Below are 8,832 nucleotides of genomic sequence, written 5' to 3' on the forward strand. Positions count from 1 at the left end.
CTCTGTTGCCCAGCCACAGTGCAGCATGGGCAAAGTTTCTTGTTGCCAAACACTGCCAAAGGCCGCCCCCTGTCTCCAGCTCCATGGGCCAGATTCAGCCTGTGAGCTGTAGGTTGCTAGCCCCTGTTTTAATTTGTAAAGCGTTATGGAGCAATTTGAAAGAAGCAGTGCAAATAAAGTTAGACCTTACCTGTAAATTTGCAGCTTTTGTTATCTTTTTTTACCATAATAGAAAACAAGAGAGCAGTCCATCAAATTTAAATGGTTGCTAATAGTCTATCCATAATTCTGCTAAGTGAAGGGTGAAAACACTTTTGAATTCCGCATGTATACATACATGTGTGTACTCATGCATGAGAACTCCATTAAAGTTCATCAGAGTTCCAACACGGTGTTACCCTGAGAGTTTTTGGAGAACAGAGCAGTCTGTGGCAGTGGTGTTGGGACACAAATCCCATGCCTTCTGTCAGGAGTTCAGTGTGCTCAAGTTTACAGGGATCAGAAGTTACTGGTTCCTGATGTCTTATTTCATTATTTATAAGGGAGGGCCTTCATGCACTTAGTAGACATTCATTGATTATAAAAAAACAAAACAAAAAAAACATGACAGGTACAACTCCTTTGACACTCTTTGCAGATGGGGAGCTTAGGGAGGAGGACGACTGTGTGGAAACAGCTGCTTGGGAAAATTGCCCTGTTGCTGTCTTATGCAATTGGACTGTTACTTACAATGGGTAAACCCAGCACTTCACATTACTGTTTTCAGTCTGACACCTTATATATGCAGTAACTGCTTTGGAAGTAAAATTTATTCTAATATTTTACCCTGGTGAAGTATAAGTCCCCTCTAATGCATGTGGTGAGGGACATTTCTTTCTGTAATTCATTCATTATTACAGAAATAATTATTCTGCAGTCTATTTATGTAAGGAAGGTCTGACAATATGAAAAATTAAATTTTCCAGTAACTTGGAGACCTGAGTGGAGTATAAAAAGTCAAAAGACTCTTTTGTTAACCGCACAATGGCCCCTGGAGCACTTATGCACTGATCTGTTATTTGATTGTTAGCAAAATACCAGTAAATAGCAAAAATAAGTGTATTTACTACCTGGGTTTAGAGAAGCACAGAAAATATGTTTCATCTTGGAATAGACTTCAGGCATAGGAGGGCCCTCTTTCATGATTACTGAAAGAAAAGAAGCCTTGGCAAACCAAAAGGCAAGAGCAGAAGTTGCCAAACAGATTGATCTGCCTTTTAAATTATTCCAAAATTATCAAGCTCTGACAGTTTGAAAACTTCCTGAGGAAGGTGGTAAAAAGAGGTACTGAAGCAAAATGACCTTTGAAGTTGGCTAATACCAATGAAGAAATAAGGAGAAATATGAAGCCCAGTTCTTTTTGGGGATTATAGCATCATGTTTTCAAAAACTGCCTGATTTTTGCTTTTGCTTATTTGGCACCCTCTGTAGCCAGCAGTCCTCGTTAGTTGCCACCATACTTTTGTCTTACAGAGTCCAAGTTTCTAATAGCTGGCTCATTTTCTTTAAAAGTGTTTTCAAGCACTGGCCCTCTATAATTATGCAGATAAAGGAAAACCAGGTGAGTGCTCTGTAGAAATACCCACAGAGGAGCCACGCTACCCTATAGCATGTCTTTCAGTATTTCTTCTGTATTCTTCTATTGAGGCAGGGGGCAAGGAAAGCAATTTATTTATTTAGTTTTCTTCTCTGTGGAATAAGTCTCAGGTTTTTGGCCTACAAATCTTGTGCATCTTCTGAGATCCAGCAGGGCATATGGAAGTTCCATGCCTCTGCATTGTCTCTGAGTGTCCTGAAATCCAGTCCCCACCACCTGTGAAGCCTTTAGTGTAGCCTGGGTGTACATGGGTATGTACTCCCTTCTCCAATGGAAGGGGATTGTTAGCTGGCAGGGGTTCTAGGAGAAAAACTGCAGACTACTCGGTTTCCTTCTGTCCCAAAGGAGCCAGGCCAGGACAATCTGGAACGTAACTATGTACAAATTTATATTTACATAAATGGATAAAAATAGACATAAATATAAACATATGTACAGATGTATATGTGTGTCTATAACTATAAACCTTATTCTCTACAATGGGTCACCACCACCAGGGTTCCAGGTAAATGACAGATAAGGGGTCTTAGCAAGGGGTCTTAGCAGATTTCCCAGGCAGGGTTATAGACTATTAAACTACTAATACACAAATATAGAAGTATGCAAAATATAAGGTACAATATTACAACATATAAGTCACTCATTTTCAAAATATAAGGCACAGCAACATCAGGTTAACTTTAACCTCTTAAGCTCCTTCCCCAAAACCACTCAAGTGGCCCACTGGGGCATTGGCTGCATTCCAGTAACCAGTGGGAGGGGAAATCCTCAGGGCTCTCCAGGTTCCACTGTGACCTTCAGGGACAGGTCCAGAGAGAGAAACTTTAGACCCAGGGAGCTTTACCTCACTTAGGCTTCCCCTGCAGCCTCACCACCCGGGGCAACTTTCCCCTCCCCTGTGGGAATCCCCTTTCCCATGTAGCTCACAGCTCTAGGGTCCCAGGTGGGTGGTGCACGTGTCCTGGCTGGCAAGCTAGAGCTTCTCCTGAGCTGGCAAGCCGGGCTGCTATCGGCATGCCTGCCACATTAGCAAAGAAGTATCTTGGTGTCTTCCTGGATTCCTTCCCTCCCATCACTGTAAATTTTCCAATACATAGAAGGCTCTATTGAATACACTTATAGGCTCTTGTCTTTTTGTTTGCTTGTCAGAGATGGATGCTGTGCCTACCCAGGAACCCAGTATAGAAACCAGTTTAGAGCTCCCAGGAGCACAGTAAGAGGGATGCCTTCATGCAATTTGTTGGACTGTTTTATTGCATGGGACAGGAGAGATGAATACCCAGAGGGTCTGAAGAGGTACTATCTGGCCTGACAACTGTGAGTTTTCTTGTTCTTGCTGTTGAAATTGGGTCTCTGTTATCAACAGTATTATAGGAAATAGCACTGCAGCACACCAGCCTAGTGTCTGAAACTAAAATTGGGAATGGAACGCTGTACCTGAGTACTGACAGAAAATGATGAATAGTGCAATGTACCAGCTCACAGGCTTGTGTAGCAAAAGCAGAACAGAAGGAAAATAAGAGCTACTGGAAATTTTATTAATGTTACAATTTTAACTGACCTTCATAACTGAAACTTACCAAAATCTTTAAGTTGCCTGGTGCTTTATAGTATGAGAATAGCTGCAGTACTACATGTCGGATAGAGCAGCCAGCATGACAACCCAGAGGGCCAAGTTCAAGGTAAAAATGAATCACAGGATTCTGTTTTTAAAGTCTTGCTAGCAGAAAATGCAGCTGCTTCGCAGTGCCATTTACAGACCTCAATTATACCAGATTTAATCTAAATGAAAAGTGCTGCTCTGAGGCTACAAAATTTGATCTGCTTGGAGAAAATGACAGTAGGAAGAGAACTCAAAAGAAGGGGCGCATAGTGGCAGGGAAGCATCTATTCTTAGAAAAGCGTAGTCTAAATAAGTTTAGGGAAAGTAAATAAGTCTAGGGCTCATAGAATATTCCTGACCAATGGCAATAATATATTTTATTTATCCACAAAACAAGCCACAGTTGGAGAACTGCAGTGAAATGATCTAATATCACCCTGCCAATATTATTAAACTCTATTCACAGATCCTTCCTAAGAGGACAGTTAGTGCACATTTCTTATTCTTATTTAAAGTGTGAAACTAAATAGGTTAAGATTTTCCTTTTGTGTAACCAACTGCTTGAATCACTGTTCATAGGCCTATCTGTCCTTTGATTGTCCAGCTCATTGTTCAGATAATCAAAGTTCCAGTTAATCCATCACACTATATTGGTTTCTTGAGGATGTAATTGATTTTCAGATCAATTAGGAGGTTAGGGTAAGCAAAGTTTTTTTTTTTATCACATAATTTGATATGATGCATTTGAGTATCACTGTAGTAGGATGAAACATTCAAAGCTCAGTACAAACAACGTTGTACAAATTGGTTAAGGGCCGTAATTAACAAACTTTAATTGTGAAGTAGAACAGCTTTGTGTGAAGACTAGAGCTTTTCAGATACATTTCTTATAACAGTTGTTAAAAACAGTAACCTCTGCCTTATCCATTTTCTAATCTTTGCATAAAATTACACGTGTGAGTATCTTTTAAAAGAGGGCTTGAACTCCTGAACCTTTCTGCATCTTCAACAGAATGCTGCTGACTGTCTAAATGGCTTGGAAGAGTTGGGTAATGTGAAATAATTCAAACGGATTTGGTTCAATGATGAGGTGTCTGTAGGAGGCTACGTGCTTTCAGGGGGCAGTAGCCCAGTGTAGCAGGCTGCTTAGCCCAGCCTGTAGCAGACTGCTTATGCCAGAGGTTACAGCCTAGCTACAGGCAGTAAGCAGTAACTGCTAACCTGTTCTAGAGGAGTGGACACAGCTGATTAAAGATAACTGGCTGGCACAGAGGAAGTTAAAAGCCACAGGAAGGGACACACAAGTTGGGGGAGGGGATGGAGACTGATGTTGAGAGACAGAGAGGTACCAGGCTAGCAGCTGCAACACTGAGCCAAGGTACTCTCTTGGGGTCTGGAAAGCTGGAAGTGGCAACACCAAGATGGAGAACTTACTCCAGAAAGGAAAAAGGAAGACTGCAGGGTTGGGGAAGCAGCAGGAAGCTGCGGTGACTTTCTTGGGTTCTGGGAAAAGGCCCTAGAATATGAGTTAACCCCTTATGAACCAGGTTCATGTTTGTTTGCCAATTTGGTAATTTGTGTGTGGTGTTTCCTGTGAGGCAAGAGTGCCCAGGAAAATGAACTGTGCTGAGTTAACTCCTAACCTGCTACATGTGATAGAGAATGCAGGCAGAACAAACTCAAGCTTGAAGGCAGGAGCCCTGCTGAAATGGATAGAGTGGCAGTTCCAGCTCCAGCAGATGCAGCAGTTCTGGGGAAAGCAGCAACAGCGTGTACAAGACAGGGTAACGGAAGCCCTAGAAAGACAGCTGAGTCTTCAGAAAGCACATGCACAGGCCAATCACAGAAGAGCTGGAACATAAACTGTTAAAGGCATAACTCCTTGTAGATGTGGTAAGTGAACAGGTGGACTGCCTACGAAGGGAGCTGGAGACTGAACACCAAAGTTCCAAGTAAGCTGAGGCTGAAGTAGCTTACTTGAAACCAGCATATGCTGACCAGAAGCAACCAGGGCAGATACAGCAGACAGCTAAGGCAGAGAAACAAAAAGATAAAGAAGTTAGTTGAGGTGGAGTTGGAAAGGAGCCAAAAGTGAGAGGAGAAGCTGCAAGCACTCCAAAAGAAAGTGACCAGAAATACCTCTTGGGCTGGGGAAAAGAACTTGGCCTCAGAAACTGAAGGCCCTAACAATCCAGAATAGGTAGAAAAGCATAAGGATATTGGAGAAACAGCTGGACACAGCCCTGGAGAAACAGCTGGACACACACAGTAACTGGACAAGAAGTATCAGCAAGAAATTCAGGATTGGCAAGGGAAGTGTATACAAAGTGACCAGCTTTTGTCTTTATTAGAAGACCACCTTGCTAGAGCCCAAGCCCTTGTGCAGGAGCTGTTGCCAATTGGGTGTCTATGTTGCTATGAACAGGATGAGCAAACTGCCAGGAAGAATAAAAAACAAGATCAGAGACAGACAGAGGTGACAGCTTTGAGGAGCCAAATTCTGCAGCTAAAGGTAGAATTGAAAGGGGCCAGGGTGAGGTCAGCCACAGCTCCACAACAACAGAGATACAAAGCTCTCCTGAGGGAGGGAGGCTGGAGACTGAGCTGGTAGAGGACTGTGCCATAAGTGTGAACCCAGAGAAAGAAAGTCCTGGGAAGAACCACACCCATGGGGGCAGGTGGCAGAGATCCAGGATGGGAGTTCTGAAATCAGGATATGGGGGAAAAAATCCTAGGGTAGATAGATAAGGTCCTAGAAGTGAGGAGTACACACCACAGGGCATGCACAGGTGTGGGGAAGCTGCAGTTCGAGGAAGAGGCCCTGCAGGTCACTATGGGAACCAGTTGATCCAAGCAGGAGCCAATGCTGGAGACTACAGATGGAACCTCCTCCGGTGCCTGTGAGCCAGCAGTGAGGACAGAGGAGTCCCCGGAGATGACCAAGAAGGGGCCAAGGCAAGAAGGGAAAATGGTAACAACACTTGCCATGGCCATGAAGAAAGATCCAAATATGCTGCTGAAAGAGAAGTCAAGTTAGAAGGCTGGTATCCTTGAGGCCTCCATATTTGTGAGTAACCTCTGCTTCAAAGTAGGCTGGAAGAGGCTAAAACAAGTATTCCAGATGGCAGGGACAGTAAGGTATGCAGTCGTGTGGAGGGACAAGGCAGGGAAGAGCTCACATGTGGGGACAGTTAGCTTCAAATACCTCGGTGATGCCACTCATGTGATGGCAGTGTTCAATGGACAGATATTATGGGACAGGCCCATCCAGGTGAGGATGAACAGAGAGATTGTTCTGTATAGAGATGGTGCAGTTGAGGCCTGTGTGGAGCCACAATAGCTTTGGAGCTGAAGGAACTTTGGGATGGCGTATGAGCCTGGAGGAAACTTATTTCAATCTACTAAAGAAGAAGAGACTCAGGAGTGGGGGCCTGTACCTGGGGAGAGATGGAGGACTTTACTTGCTATAAAGGGTACAGGTGGAAGGCTTGTCCTAAACTCATGGGAGCAAGTAACTGTGAGACCCCAGGATGATAGGATCTGTGTTCTTGGTACAAGGAGCCAAAGGACTGTGAACCCCTAAATCAATCCCCCTCTAAGTTGTAATAAGGGAGAGAGGGAGTGCAACAAGAAGGGTTTTTACAAGTATAGCAAGAGGACAAGTATAGCCCTACAAATAGAGCAAGAGAGTTCCTATGGCTTTAAGAGCAAGGAAGAGTAGGCTGATCCTCAGGCCCTAGTTGGAAACCCCTGCAGGTGGCTGGTGGGGAGAGCCTCCTGATTAGAAGGGTCAGGGCTTGGTCGGCATGTAAACACAGGGCTTGAGCCAGGACAGGGAGACTGGCCTGCAAGCAGCAGGGAGAGGAGCTCCTGAGCAGGCTGGCTGCAGGAAAGTGATTTCTGTGTGTAATGTTTCCTGTGAGGCAAGAGTCCCCAGGAAAACAAAGACCTGTGCTGAGCTAACTCCTAACCCACTATAATGTCCTTTTACAGTCAATAGAAAGCTGCTCTGAGTGGCTTTAGTGCAGCCTAAGCAACTGAAAAAGAATTATGATTCAAAATACAGTGCAGTATCAACAGGATGCCACCAGATGGTAGTGTGAGAGCATTCACAGTCTATTCTGCAGCATCTGTTTGTGATTTATGCTAGATAAATGTGTCTATAACAATCCAAGAAGCAAGGTTTGTTTGGTAGTATCTTTTATTGGACCAACTATGTAGCTGGCAGAGAAGTCAAACAAGCTTTTGGATACCAGTGCCCTTTCCTCAGGTCTGGGTAAGAAGCACATACAGCTTAAGCTAAATATCAAGTAAAACAATGATTTTGGTTTAATTCTTTGGTGGTAAGTGGAAATAGTCTCTTAAAAAAGGGGAAGAGGATAGTAAAGCTTAACCCATGCAGTATGTAAGAAGCATATTGCTTGGTAAGATATAGCAACAGAGGATATTACAAAACAAAATTTGCTTCTTGCATATTCCCTGGACTGTCATTTCTACAAGAACGCTTTGACTGTAATATAATAATTAGGCAGTTAATTCTAAGGAATTGATACATGCACCAGGACACTGAAGCTTAAGTCTCATCACTAGAATTATTTTCTAAGGTGGCAGTTGAGCAACTACCTACAGTAAAAGAGTTATGATGTGTACCCCCTTAAAATTTCTAAGACTGCTTTAAAGCCCACTGCTGTGTATCTCTTGGGCTTGTATATGTACCAGAACTACCATAATAATAGGTAGTTCTTGCTTTCATAGGATTACTTCTAAGGCACAGAGAAGTAATAGAGCTCTTATATCATTGGGGTTGCAGTAGTGTTAGGATTAATAATTAATTACTGTTAATTAGAGCAGTATTCCCTAAGGGAAGTTGGTGCATATACTTGTTGCTATGCATTACTTAGAAATATTGACGCATTTTGCAGGATTTTGTTAAGTGGGTTTTTAAGGACACCAGATAATTGTTCTCTTAGCTGAGAATCTGAGAGAGCTGAATATTTTAAAATCAATAAGATAAGTATGGAGATATTTCTACCTTACAAAACTAGGTGATGGCTAATAATAGGGATTCTGTAGAAGAAAAAGATGTTTATAGTAAAAATTGTAGGGTTTTTACTATAAACATCTGCTGCGGGGGGGTTGGGAAGAATCTCTAAAACAGACTCAAATCATTTACGTTCCAGGTCCCCTTTGGAATAAAAAACATAGCTGAAATCTGTGTGCATGGGTAAGTGAGCATTAGCTAATGCTTTCAAGTATAAAGTTAGGTCCATTTAGAATTCCTGGGACCTTGGAGACCTGGTAGGGAGGAATTAACTGTTAGCTAAATCTCTCCTTAGAAGGAGAGCTTGCAATCTCTTAGCTAGATGCAGGAAAAAAATGCTTCTTGCTGCTGCTGCTATCTATGACACCTCTCTCTAGCCCTTGTTGACAGGACTCAGCTGTTTCTTCATTTGCCCAGTGCCTGGGATAGTTAGTTTTCTGAATCTCATCCCACAGCAAGGAAGAGGGGATGGTGGACAGTAACAAGAATAAGAGCAATAAGTGCTCTTGGTGTCCTCCTGAGTGCAACTTTCACTAACACATGACAGACGCA

The sequence above is a fragment of the Alligator sinensis genome, unplaced genomic scaffold (genome assembly GCF_000455745.1).
Source record: "Alligator sinensis unplaced genomic scaffold, ASM45574v1 scaffold1274_1, whole genome shotgun sequence".
In the NCBI taxonomy this organism is placed as follows: Eukaryota; Metazoa; Chordata; order Crocodylia; family Alligatoridae; genus Alligator; species Alligator sinensis.